Source organism: Cheilinus undulatus, linkage group 14 (genome assembly GCF_018320785.1).
Source record: "Cheilinus undulatus linkage group 14, ASM1832078v1, whole genome shotgun sequence".
NCBI lineage: Eukaryota > Metazoa > Chordata > Actinopteri > Labriformes > Labridae > Cheilinus > Cheilinus undulatus.
This window is the reverse complement of record NC_054878.1, coordinates 45,972,914-45,987,060: the sequence shown is the minus strand read 5'-3', so window position 1 is coordinate 45,987,060 and position 14,147 is coordinate 45,972,914. Positions and strand designations below refer to the sequence as shown.

The 14,147-nt window shown below is 41.1% G+C and overlaps 1 protein-coding gene across 6 annotated transcripts in view; it reads right to left on the bottom strand.

Annotated features, from left to right (window-relative positions):
• hivep2a (HIVEP zinc finger 2a) overlaps positions 1 to 14,147 on the bottom strand; it is a 179,505-nt gene that overhangs the window by 125,540 nt on the left and 39,818 nt on the right. For 2 of the 6 annotated variants that reach the window (XM_041804720.1, XM_041804716.1), the window contains exon 1: positions 2,273 to 2,606. The exons of 3 other annotated variants lie outside the window; for them this stretch is intronic. The gene's annotated coding sequence lies outside the window, so the exon portion shown is untranslated. Of the gene's footprint in view, positions 1 to 2,272; positions 2,607 to 14,147 lie in introns of those variants that run through there. One more of the 6 variants, XM_041804719.1, reaches the window with a different exon arrangement.

The following is a 14,147-nucleotide window of genomic DNA, read 5'->3' as shown; positions in this document are numbered from 1 at the left end:
GGTCACCTTGGGTGTGATGAAGACTTTCTTAAACATCATTTCAGAATGTTAGCTCAGGAGGCCTGGCATTTAGTCTGTTTTATAAATAAGATCAAATAAACTTAGATTATTATGTTTTCCCCTTTTTTTTACAAATTTTTGTTATAGCAAAGAGTTATTTTGTTTCTATAATCAGATTGTACTGGGTCGAATAGGACCAGAACGTTCTATATTTTAATGAAACGTCAGTGAATCAAGATTCGGGTGGAATCGTCTTGAAAAGGAGACTTTCACACCCCTACAGACTACCTTTTCTATTATAAAATCATCATTATTCAATATTGGATGTGAACTGTATCAAAGTGAATGATGACTGTTAACAAGAAAAGCACACAAAACAAGGGAAGAATATTTTTTGCAAACTACAGAGGAAAAACTGAAATTTGAATATTTGTATGATGTGTAGAGCAGAACATCTGCTGCAAAAGAGTGAATCAAACTGGAATTCTGACACGCACCTCAGTCAAAGAAATACTGCAGCTTCTGAGATTTGTTAAGGAAAGTTTCAGGAATGATGATGAATGAAGACCAAGACTTCAGCTCCGGGGTCCAGACGTAAACTACACTGACTTATTTGTTCATGCAACCCATGTTTAGAGCGGATGCAGGAAGGTTTCAGTAGTCATAAATATCAGCAGAGATTTTTACATCATACCGATCACACCGTGCATCTCTAACAGAAAGATCACCGAGGACAAAGACGTTGCAAAACAGAGAAAGAGAGAGAAAGGAAGAGACGGGCAGATTTCTGATGAAGTGCTTATGTCACAGCTCTCTGTGTCACACACAAACATGATCACCACACGCTGTCAACGGCGGCTGTGCACCGCCACGGCAACAGAGGACCAGGACATCCCCCCTGCTTGGCTGCAACAGATACAAACAGAGGAAAACGTGCAAAACGTGCAAAACGTGCACGCGCAAACAGGAAAGAGCTCTGCACCAACTTAGAAAATAAAAGCATGATCAAGAAAAATACAGATACATAGATGTACACATCAATATGATAGATAGATAGATAGATAGATAGATAGATAGATAGATAGATAGATAGATAGATAGATAGATAGATAGATAGATAGATAGATAGATAGATAGATAGATAGATAGATAGAGAGTTAGATAGATAGATAGACAGTTAGATAGATAGATAGATAGATAGATAGATAGATAGATAGATAGATAGATAGAGAGTTAGATAGATAGATAGACAGTTAGATAGATAGATAGATAGATAGATAGATAGATAGATAGATAGATAGATAGATAGATAGATAGATAGATAGATAGACAGTTAGATAGATAGATAGATAGATAGATAGATAGATAGATAGATAGATAGATAGATAGACAGTTAGATAGATAGATAGATAGATAGATAGATAGATAGATAGATAGATAGATAGATAGATAGATAGACAGTTAGATAGATAGATAGATAGATAGATAGATAGATAGATAGATAGATAGATAGATAGATAGATAGATAGATAGACAGTTAGATAGATAGATAGATAGATAGATAGATAGATAGATAGATAGATAGATAGATAGACAGTTAGATAGATAGATAGATAGATAGATAGATAGACAGTTAGATAGATAGATAGATAGATAGATAGATAGATAGATAGATAGATAGATAGATAGACAGTTAGATAGATAGATAGATAGATAGATAGATAGATAGATAGATAGATAGATAGATAGATAGACAGTTAGATAGATAGATAGATAGATAGATAGATAGATAGATAGATAGATAGATAGATAGATAGATAGATAGATAGATAGATAGATAGATAGATAGATAGACAGATAGATAGATAGATAGATAGATAGATAGATAGATAGATAGATAGACAGTTAGATAGATAGATAGATAGATAGATAGATAGATAGACAGTTAGATAGATAGATAGATAGATAGATAGATAGATAGATAGACAGTTAGATAGATAGATAGATAGATAGATAGATAGATAGATAGATAGATAGATAGATAGATAGATAGATAGACAGTTAGATAGATAGATAGATAGATAGATAGATAGATAGATAGATAGATAGATAGATAGATAGACAGTTAGATAGATAGATAGATAGATAGATAGATAGATAGATAGATAGATAGATAGATAGATAGATAGATAGATAGATAGATAGATAGATAGATAGATAGATAGATAGATAGATAGATAGATAGATAGATAGATAGATAGATAGACTGTACCTGGCCGTCTCTCCCTCTCTCTCTCTCTGAAAGCATTCCTCTGTGTTCAAACTCCCTCCTTCCATCGCCACGGTAACAGACACACCGACCGGCCGACCCACACACACACACTCTCTCTCTCTCTCTCTCTCTCTCTCACACACACACACACACACACACACCCCCACACACACACACGCTCTAAAGTTTAAACTCCCGTAACGTCCATCCACCCGTCCACCCGCTCCCGTGTGCGTCCGTCACTGTTTACATCTGAGCGTGCTCACTGGCTCACCGGGCAGGCAGGCAGGCATGTGTGCATCTGTGAGTGTGTGTTGTGGTGGTGTGTGTGTGTGGAGTGTGTACAGCAGAGTGGGAGCCCTAGAGAAACACTCCTCTTGCCACAGGAGTAAAGCCCAGGCGTGACGCAGAGCCAGAAATAGATGGAGGGGCCCCAGCTGGGGGGGAGAGCCAGGCAGACACAATGGGTACTTTTGCATGGACGTGCTGCAAACAAACACAAAGCATCTGCAGCACATAGACAGCTGACAGCTGCCTCTTTACCTGAGCTACTGAAGTGTGCATGTGATTCTGCAGCATGGTTGGTATTGGTATTAGCATGCAGCTGTCAAACACTCAGGTCAGACTGTCAGACCTTCACTCACTGATACAGAACTATCCCCCTTTGTCCTCTGAGACTGGAGTCTAAGTAGGGATGCTCTAATCTCAGCCTCTGCTGCTGTTACTGTACATGAGTGAGGAACTTCTCCAAACAGCGCTCTTTAGTCGAGGTTCTTTGTCTGAAGCACATCACTGTGACTGTAGTTCAGCTGTGATGAATGGGCATGCTGCGTGTTAATGGGACTCACAATGAAGTTTAAAGAATTAAAGCAGCGCTAACCCTGCACCTCTGTGCAGCTGGTACTCAGTCATGATAATAAAATGCACCGTTTTCCCTCTTTATTTACTATTTGCCTTTATAAGGTGTGTTAGTGAGGATGTCAGGGACATTCTAATGTTTTATTGTCTTTTAATTGTCAAGGAAACACAGTCTCTATCACAGCGTGTTGGGGGGGGTCAGCTGAAGTGACTGTGTATGGTAGGGCGATTTGTGAAAATAATCTAATTGCTTTTTTCTTTCTCAACATTGCAATGTGATTTAATATGTGATTATTTTAGGTTACATTACAACTAACAGTGTTAGATAAATTAACATAGGGATGACAGATTTAAAAAATATAAATATATATATTTATATATATTATTGTGATTTGGCTCAAAAAGCAAGTTTGGTATCAACTGTTATACTACAGGGGATGAGGATTGTTTTTTTTTTTTTTTTTTGTTATTCTCGTTTTGATAAAGAAAATCATAAACATGCTAGAGCCTGACCGATACAGGATTTTTGGGGCTGATGTCGATACCGATATTGGGGGATAAAAAAAGCCGATATCCGATATATCGGCCGATATATGAAATAAGAACATTGATATACACAGGATATATACTGTAAATGAACATAGATTCTTATATTTATATTATCTTTGTTTATTTCACAAAGATGCAACTTAGACGACATTAAAACACTGTATAAAAGTTGTAACTAGATAATGGTGGACATGTGAATTAACAGTTGCATTTATCATTTTTTTAATTTTAGTTTAGTTTATTTCGGTCACTTAAACGTGAAGACTCAGTTGCACAACATAAAGTGAAAATTTACAAGTGAACAAACGTTGGGTTTATGCTATTTCTGCATTAACACCAAACAATCAACAACAAAAAAAATAAAACCAACAAAACAAATGGGAAAACATGACCGAAAAGGTGTAGGCTGAAGCATTGTTTATTATCTAATCCTCTAAGCAGTAGAGACACAACTGGTCAACTACAACTCCCACAATGCTTTGCATGTCAAACAAATATGGCTGCCCACTGAAGAAAGTCAAAGTACATGGTCGAAAATAGATTAAAAATGGATAAAAAAGATGCTTATTATGGGATGTAACGCTGTGGATTTAATCTCCAAAGACCCCGAAAAGTCACCAAAGTTCTGGGTTCACAAGAAAATGTTCTTGAAGAGCTAGGAATGCTTGGAAGACACAATGGATCCGTGCCACGTGAGCTCTAAGGGTTAATATATCGGCTACATATTGGCTGATGCTGATTAATCTGGGATACGCTATAATCAGCGCAGCTCTAAAACATGCACTGGAAAGTTGGATTTTTGTGAATTTCTGTTCTAAAAAAGGACACTTGAATGTTTGCATAATGTGTAGAACAAGAAACCTCTGCTGCAAAAAAACGTATTAAACTGGTATTTTCACACATTTCAGGTTAAGGAAGTATTGCACTTTCCGCGATTTGAACATTGCTGCAGGCCATATTGCGGTTTAATCCTTGATCCTTGCCCCTTAAAGGGTTAATAATCTTCAACCTTTTCTGATGATGTTCCTTAACTGTGCTTAACTTTGAGGCTAAAAAGTGAGCTGGTGCCACACTCACATGCAGCTGTCACTGGAACAATAAACAGCTCATCAGTGCCGTTAACGAACCGTAGCCTCAGCCGCAGCATCAGCAAACACCAGGACGAGCCATACACACCTCAGATCCCCCTCACATGACCGAGGGTCTGCTTCGAGTGTCACGCTGGTGCATCTGTGACAGCAGCAGCACTGTCACCTGAATTTTTTACCCATGAGACTCTCTGCATGGATCCAAGTGGATCGCCATGAGGATGAAGGAGGACCTACACAGACGTCATGCACAGGGACCTCTGGCTGCTGATCGTGACTTCAGATGTTCAGGAAATGAGAAAACCTGCACCAAACAACACAGAAGTGGCTTCAAGTCATGTGACTAACATTGCACGTCTTGCTATGTGAGTACAGTGCACGTGCACATCACCATCTTGACTGAAAACACAAAGTTCAGTCCAATAATGAGCTAATCAATAATAAAATAAATGTACAATCATGGATGCTTCCCTAGTGAAAGCTAAACAGTGGCACATTTCAGACTGGTTTGGTAAAAATCATGTATTCATGCGTGTAGCAGGCCGGCCTCAGGTCAGTGTTGGTATGTGCTTACTGTGTGTGTATTTAAGTGTTGTATGCGTGTGTGTTTGTGTGCATAAGAAGGTGCAGTATATTTGCAAACCTCAGCACTGTGCATCCTGCACCTGCTGTAACACTGATGTATATATACCAGTATGTATTATTTATAACCACACAGGGATGTATGAATTATGGATGCTCCTGTGTAGCTCTGATCTATAAATAGACATTCTGTGCTTTAAACTGGCTGATAAACTGAGAGTTTTCCCTCCTCTGAACTCTGATTATGACCTTAGATTGAGTTAAAAATGTAAAGATGAATAAAAATATAAGATATGGACTCAGAAACATCCTGTGTCTCCGTCAGATTCCTGCTGTCTCTTAGCTTTAAGTGGACATCTATAATTCAGCGGTGTATTGTTGACAGTCACAGCTCAGACGGGTTAAGGTCCACACAGATAGAGAGCAGCCATTGGCTGTTATAAAACAGCTGTTGAGTCGAGGGCTGTGTACATATCCGAGCTGCAAGAGTGCAGCTTACATAAATACTTGATCATATCTGGATCGCTCTGGGTCTGAAAACATATAATCCTTCTTGTTAGGATCACTCAGCGTGGGGAGAGAGAGAGAGGAACAGGAAGATCAAGGAGGAACCAAACCTTCTATCCTGATGGAACATCAATTAAAACAGGATGTTGTCGTTAGTGAACAACTACAGCTCCCATAATCCTCTCCCCCTCATCTATCTGCTGCTGTTATAACACCATGACTAATCACGCTAAAAAAGGACAACATGACAATCCATCACTTGTATTTTTTGCCAATATTTTTGCCATTTGAATCCATTTTCACTGCTTTCAGCCCACTTTTGCCCTTTCCTTTTCCACTTTTGCCCATTTTTACTACTTCTATCCTGTTTTTTCTACCAGTTTTTTTGCCTCTTTAATCCTGCTTCTTGCAATTTGCACTGTTTTCCCTTTTTGCCATTTTTTTTTTGCCACTTTTCGCCCGTTTAAACTGCTTTTTGCCATTAAATGCCAATGTTTTCAGCATTATTTTTGCCCATTTTAGTCACTTCCACGCTCATTTTTTGCCATGTTTTTGCTGTTTTTTTTGGTCCATTTTTTTGCCACCTAGAATTAATTCTTTGGTAACTTCTCAACTATTTTTGCCACTTTTTCTTCCTGGTTTTTCACTTTTAATCCACTTTTTTACCATTTTATGCCTACTTTGCCCCTTTATACCACTTTTTTGCCTCTGTTAGACCTTTTTTTTGCCACCTTTCACTTATTTTTATAGCCACTTTAATCAATTTTTGCCACTTTGCACCACTTAGATTGTGGCTCTTGCAAAGGCGTTTTCAACTATTTGGCTCTTAGGTTGAGCAGGTTGGGTAAGGCTGCTTTACTGAGTCTTTAACTCACTGAGTGCCATAGACGTATATATATATATATATGTCAAAGTGTTTTTTCAGTGGCTGACACAAGGGGGCGCTCTCACACTCCCTGTGAGTAATTTTGGGGCTTCTGGGAAACGTACTTGGAACACTACAGTTGGAAGTGACAGTAGATCAAACATCAGAGGTGGAGACCCTGGGGTCAAAGAGCAGAGTGATCATTACAGAGGTAATCTAAGCTAAAAGTTCTAACTTAGACGCTGGAAGAAACTTTAAACTTTTGCCTGAGAAATCGCTTACTCACTGAAACCGACACTGAACTTAACGACAGCGAATCCAGGGATCGGCGCTTTAATTCATCTGTCTATGTGGTCAAGAGGCTAAAGACTGCCGCCAGGTCCCCCCCCCCATGTGTCAGAGAAATAAGGCAGCCTCTCGCCAGCTGGATGCATACAGCAACCAGCAAAAATGCATTTTTCTCAGCTTTCTAGAAGAAAAGTGGTCTTTTTGGTGATAAATCAAGAACGGAACAAGCTGCAAACAAACGTTTTTTTCCATGAAGAAATAGAGAGTTTCTTCTTTCATTTGACCTATTTGGTGTTTTCAGAATGATAGTACAAAATATTCTGTGGGTCTTGAAAGGTGCCTCAAAATGGCCAAAAACACTGGCACAAGCCACTTTCCATTTTATAAAAGGGCTGGCACTCAATGAGTTAATGTAGTGGTTCCCATCCTGCTTTCCTCGGAGCGCCCCTACCTGTATCTAAGTAGTGCTGAGCCCAAGACCCACAGAAAAACTGACATATCATCAGCATTGATATTGTTTTCTTGATAAAACCCAAACAAACCAGACCTCTGCATGTTTTTCTTACCAAAATCTCCTGATATAAACAAGATGACACATGATTGATCTAGATTTTAGTGTAAGTGTGTATGTAACTGTACCATGGGCCGGATTTGGCCCCCGGGCCATGAGTTTGACACCCCTCCTGTAAGCAGTCAAAGCCTTTTGCATCCTCTGAGATCTTGGGCGCCCCACCAGGGGGTCCCGGACCCCAGGTTGAGAAACAATGTTGAATCAAATGTAGAATAGTGAATCCATCACATGGTGGAGGAGACAGGCTCTGTTCTCTCTGATAAAGTCAACTCTCCTTCAATAAATCTCTCCTGCTTCTAGAGTCACTGCCAGCAGCCAGAGGTAGACTTTTATTCCTTATTTATTCTTTATTATTATCCACAATTATTGACTGAGGTTATTCAAACAGGGACACTTTCATTTATTAAAATATAAACCACACTGACTGGACCGCTGGCTGTAAAGGAGAGGTCTTTAAAACTCTCAGGACAGAAATTAAACACTTCCTGTTTGGTTTAGACAAAAACTCTGAACTTTTCTGGCACAAAAACTACAAACCAGAGGAGAATGAGTCTGATAGAAGATGCAGACATGCTCTGGTTTTGGTCACATGATCAGACCTCTGAATGGAGGCCGTTTGTCTTTGGTAGCTGTTACCAGCTCCTACTTCTTCTTTGTTAATGGGGGAAATTAATTTCCTGTATTCCATCTTTACTGCATTAATATTTAATGGTCAAATATGGCTAGAAGCGTCTCATCCTCGTCCCCAGCTGGGCTCTGCCTCTGCCTTCCTTTGTCTCATTTTACTCTCATTTCAAACATCTCTCATGTCTTCTTTTTTACATTTTCCCAACATTTCCTTCCATTTTCTGTATCCCAGTCTGTCTCTGTCAGTATTTCTCTCCCTCTCCTCTCCATCTTTGCACCCTAGGCCTGCTTCAGTCTGGTTGTTGACACCCTGATCCAAAGTCCTGGTTTAGGTTGTTTTTCTACCAGTGACATGACGTGATCTCCATCCAGCCTCAAACCCAAAGTCTCCAACAGAGCAACAGTTGTTTCAACATGGAGTCCATGGATTAACGGGCCAGGAGTCCATCCAGACTGAACCAGAGAGGTCCGCTTCAGTCTCACACCAGCTGCTGCAGAGATTTCCCTGCATTCATAATTCTCCTCCTTCATTCCACCATTCTGCCTCGTGTGTTTTCATGACGAAAAACATCCTCTTAAACTGCAGACAAGAAGATGCAGCATCCATATTGGTCAACACCAATCCTCTTCTTCTTCACCTCTTTTTCAAGCATTTAAAAAATAATCACAGCTCAATCTTTCCTTCACTGAAAGGAAAAGTTCAAGCGCTCACATGAATATCCACAAACCTGCAGCTGAGGGGCCTGCAGGCACTGATATGTGGAGTCTAATGCACATAAAATAACCTGTAGTCAGTCAGCAATGGGTTAACACACCCACAGTAAAAATGCACAGGCATGCATGTCCCATGAAATAAGGCACACAAACAAACACACCTCTATAGACACCGGAGAGCAGCCAGCAGCTGTGGAAGTGGAGCAGAGAAAATGCGAGGGATGTTCTTTCCACAGTAGTTTCCCTGCAGCAAAGCACCATGGGAAACACGCTGCTTTCCTGAAACAAAGGGTTTCTCTCTGCAACAACCAGACAAAGTCTAAATGCTTGTGGAGAAGGGTTGTAACATATTAATGTGCCGTTATCGTCTTAAATTTAAAGTTCCCTAAAGTGGCACTCTCTCTGACTGACATTTAACACCTCGGACTAATTACATAACTCCTCCTGCAGCCGTGAGTTAAACTTTAGGCTTTTATTGATCGCCTAAATTTAATTCCACCAACCATCTGCCAAGCACTTGACTCTGCTTGATGCTTTGGCACGCTCTCGTATCAAAAACGTCAGTCCGATAAAGCTTCATGGCGTTGAGTGAGAGAGAAAGGGAGCGGGACCACTTTAGCCTCTGAGCCACAGGGGGACTCAGTTGAGTGTTACGCAACCAGGCCTTGCCAACACGCACTCGCTCTGTGTCTCATATACGCACAGACAGTCACAGAGACAGGCCAGCTGTCGCTGATTCCAGCACTAAAAACTATCTCCGTCTATTTGTTTATCTCTGCTTCCCCGTCTTTCTCTCTCTTCCTCTCCCCTCCTCTATCTCTGGATCACACTTTCAATCTCTGGCTGTCATTCTTTCAACATGTCCACTTCACAATGCCAGAAGAATGAGGATAAAAGTCCAGCTATATGCCAGAAAAATGAGGACAAAAGTCAGACTATAGGCCAGAAGAATGAGGACAAAAGTCCAGCTATATGCCAGAAAAATGAGGACAAAAGTCAGACTATAGGCCAGAAGAATGAGGACAAAAGTCCAGCTATAGGCCAGAAGAATGAGGACAAAAGTCCAGCTATAGGCCAGAAGAATGAGGACAAAAGTCCAGCTATAGGCCAGAAGAATGAGGACAAAAGTCCAACTATAGGCCAGAAGAATGAGGACAAAAGTCCAACTATAGGCCAAAAGAATGAGGACAAAAGTCCAACTATAGGCCAGAAGAATGAGGACAAAAGTCCAACTATAGGCCAGAAGAATGAGGACAAAAGTCCAGCTATAGGCCAAAAGAATGAGGACAAAAGTCCAGCTATAGGCCAGAAAAATGAGGACAAAAGTCCAGCTATAGGCCAGAAGATTGAGGACAAAAGTCCAACTATAGGCCAGAAGAATGAGGACAAAAGTCCAACTATAGGCCAGAAGAATGAAGACAAAAGTCCAACTATAGGCCAGAAGAATGAAGACAAAAGTCCAACTATAGGCCAAAAGATTGAGGACAAAAGTCCAACTATAGGCCAAAAGAATGAGGACAAAAGTCCAGCTATAGGCCAGAAGAATGAGGACAAATGTCCAGCTATAGGCCAAAAGATTGAGAGCAAAAGTCCAGCTATAGGCCAGAAGAATGAGGACAAATGTCCAGCTATAGGCCAGAAGAATGAGGACAAAAGTCCAGCTATAGGCCAGAAGAATGAGGACAAAAGTCCAACTATAGGCCAGAAGAATGAGGACAAAAGTCCAACTATAGGCCAGAAGAATGAGGACAAATGTCCAGCTATAGGCCAGAAGAATGAGGACAAAAGTCCAGCTATAGGCCAGAAGAATGAGGACAAATGTCCAGCTATAGGCCAGAAGAATGAGGACAAATGTCCAGCTATAGGCCAGAAGAATGAGGACAAATGTCCAGCTATAGGCCAGAAGAATGAGGACAAAAGTACAACTATAGGCCAGAAGAATGAGGACAAATGTCCAGCTATAGGCCAGAAGAATGAGGACAAATGTCCAGCTATAGGCCAGAAGAATGAGGACAAAAGTCCAACTATAGGCCAGAAGAATGAGGACAAATGTCCAGCTATAGGCCAGAAGAATGAGGACAAAAGTCCAACTATAGGCCAGAAGAATGAGGACAAATGTCCAGCTATAGGCCAGAAGAATGAGGACAAATGTCCAGCTATAGGCCAGAAGAATGAGGACAAAAGTCCAGCTATAGGCCAGAAGAATGAGGACAAAAGTCCAGCTATAGGCCAGAAGAATGAGGACAAAAGTCCAACTATAGGCCAGAAGAATGAGGACAAAATCCAGCTATAGGCCAAAAGAATGAGGACAAAAGTCCAGCTATAGGCCAGAGGAATGAGGACACAAGTCCAAGTATAGGCCAGAGGAATGAGGACACAAGTCCAGCTATAGGCCAGAGGAATGAGGACACAAGTCCAGCTATAGGCCAGAGGAATGAGGACACAAGTCCAGCTATAGGCCAGAGGAATGAGGACACAAGTCCAGCTATAGGCCAAAAGAATGAGGACAAAAGTCCAGCTATAGGCCAGAGGAATGAGGACACAAGTCCAAGTATAGGCCAGAGGAATGAGGACACAAGTCCAGCTATAGGCCAGAGGAATGAGGACACAAGTCCAGCTATAGGCCAGAAGAATGAGGGCAAAAGCTGAGCTAGTCGAGCAGTGAGTCCTGACCTTAACGCCACCCTCTATAAGGACGACTGTGAGACAGATTTATTAGCTAACATCAGTGTAGCCTGAGACCAATGCTCTGACAGCTGGATGGGAGTGAATCCCTGCAGTCAGATGAGGAGGAGTTGAAGCAGCAGATTCTTACCCATGGTTTCTGAGTAAAAGTGCTTCAATACTCTCCCCCATGTGCTGTTCTGTCCCCCCTTCATCCTCCTTTCCACCATCACTTCACGTCACTCTGCAGGGTTTCATGTTGCTCGTAGCACCTGTCGCCCCCTGGGGGTGTTAGGATGCACACACAGAAATCCAGTCGAGTCGACTTACTAGAAAAGGCGTTGTTCATTAATAGAAGGCTTGGAGAGCGGATAGGGGGCTTCCCACTTATCACACCAACACTAACACAATAACACACCCAGAAAACTTCCCAGCATGCAAACTGAGCAAAGACCCAGAGGCCTCATTAAGGAGCCTGCTAACAGCAGTGGTCTGATCAACAGGTAGAGCCCACAGCGTCCGATGTCAGCTCTCAAAGGTTACTATAAACTGATTACCAATAAGAAAAAGCTGTGTTTACCCCAAACATCAGGGCATTACAGTTAACGAGTCAAACCTCTACATGGGAAGGTTATTCTAGATTTTAACTAGAGAAAATCAATACCAACTCAATCCAGAGCACACATTCTCTGAGGAGAACGTTCACCTGTTATATAACAGAAGACACGGAGGAGCTACAGACACAAGAAACTTTAAGCTGTATAAAAATCTGCATGAAGATGGCCTACGTTAGAACACCAGCCTTCATTAGGTACTTGCACAATAAGCTGAATTACTAACCCAATTATAACATTTTCTATCAGTAAAGGCCAAACGTCCCTGTCAAAGACTGTCTACATTTTAAACACAGCTGCCACAGTTTTTTAGGAGCAATCCATCCTGGTACTCAGCCAACAGGACGCCTTCTCCGCCTCTTTCTAGATGAAAACATTTCATCTAATGAATGCTAGCAGATGGGAATGATCTTCCTTATGAGTACTCCTGAAAATATATGGTCTATTATATACCACTGCCTACAACCGTCCTATATACACACATATATATACCCCTAAATATACGGCCTCTTATTTACCACTACCTATACCCTGCATACAGTCATGGACGAAAGTATTGGCACCCCTGGAATTTTTCAAGAAAATTCACCATTTCTCCCAGAAATTGTTGCAGTCACAAATGTTTTTGGTATACATGTGTTTATTTACTTTATGTTCACTGGAACAACACAAAAAAATCTGAATAAAAAAGACAAAATTGACATAATTTTACACAAAACTCAAAAAATGGGCCAGACAAAATTATTGTCACCCTCAGCTTAATATTTGTTTTTACACTCGTGGAAAAAAATAACTGAAACCAATCACTTCCTCTTCATCAGCAAGCTTCTTACACCTCTCAGCTGGAATTTTGGACCACTCTTCTTTCACAAACTGCTCCAGGTCTTTCAGATTTGAAGGGTGCTTCTTCAACAGCAGTTTCGAGATCTCTCCAGCTTTGTCTCCAACCATTTCTTGGTACTTTATGAGGTATGTTTGGGGTCACTGTCCTGCTGGAACAACCATGACCTCTGACCCAGACCCAGCTTTCTGACACTAGGCCCTACATTGCGGCCCAAAATTTTTTGATAGTCTCCAGATTTCATGATTCCTTGCACACAGTCAAGGCACCCAGTGCCAGAGGCAGCAAAATAACCCCAAAACATCCTTGAAGCTCCACCATGTTTGACTGTAGGTACTGTGTTCTTTTCTTTGTAGGCCTCATTCTGTTTTCTGTAAACAGTAGAATGGCATGCTTTTCCAAAAAGCTCTACCTTAGTCTCATCTGTCCAGAAAATGTGCTCCCAGAAGGATTGAGGCTTACTCAGGTACATTTTTGCAAACTCCAGTCTGGCTTTTTTATGTCTCTCTGTCAGCAGTGGGGTTCTCCTCGGTCTCCTGCCATAGCGCTTCATCTCATTCAGATGACCACGTATGGTCCCAGCTGACACTTTTGCACCCTGAGTCTGCAGGACAGCCTGAATCTGTGTGGAAGTTGACTGAGGATGTTTATCCACCATTCCAACTATCCTGTGTTGCATTCTTTTGTCAGTTTTTCTCTTCCGTCCACGTCCAGGGAGATTAGCCACAGCTCCATGGTTATAAACTTCTTGATTATATTACGCACAGTGGACAAAGGAATTTCAGGATCTCTGGAGATGGTTTTTAACCTTGAGATTGTTCATATTTTTATACAGTTTTGCTTCCTAAGTCCTCAGACAATTCTGGGCTCCTCTTTCTCTTCTCCATGCTTGGTGTGACACACACAGACACACAACACCAAGGTTGAGTCAACTTTTAGACATTCTAACTGGCTTCAGGTGTGATTTCTAGATTGCCAGCACCTGTTACTGCCACAGGTGAGTTGAAATGAGCATCACATGCTGGAAATAAAATGATTTACCCACAGTTTTAAAAGAGGGACAATCATTTTGTCTGGCCCATTTTTTGAGTTTTGTGTAAAATTATG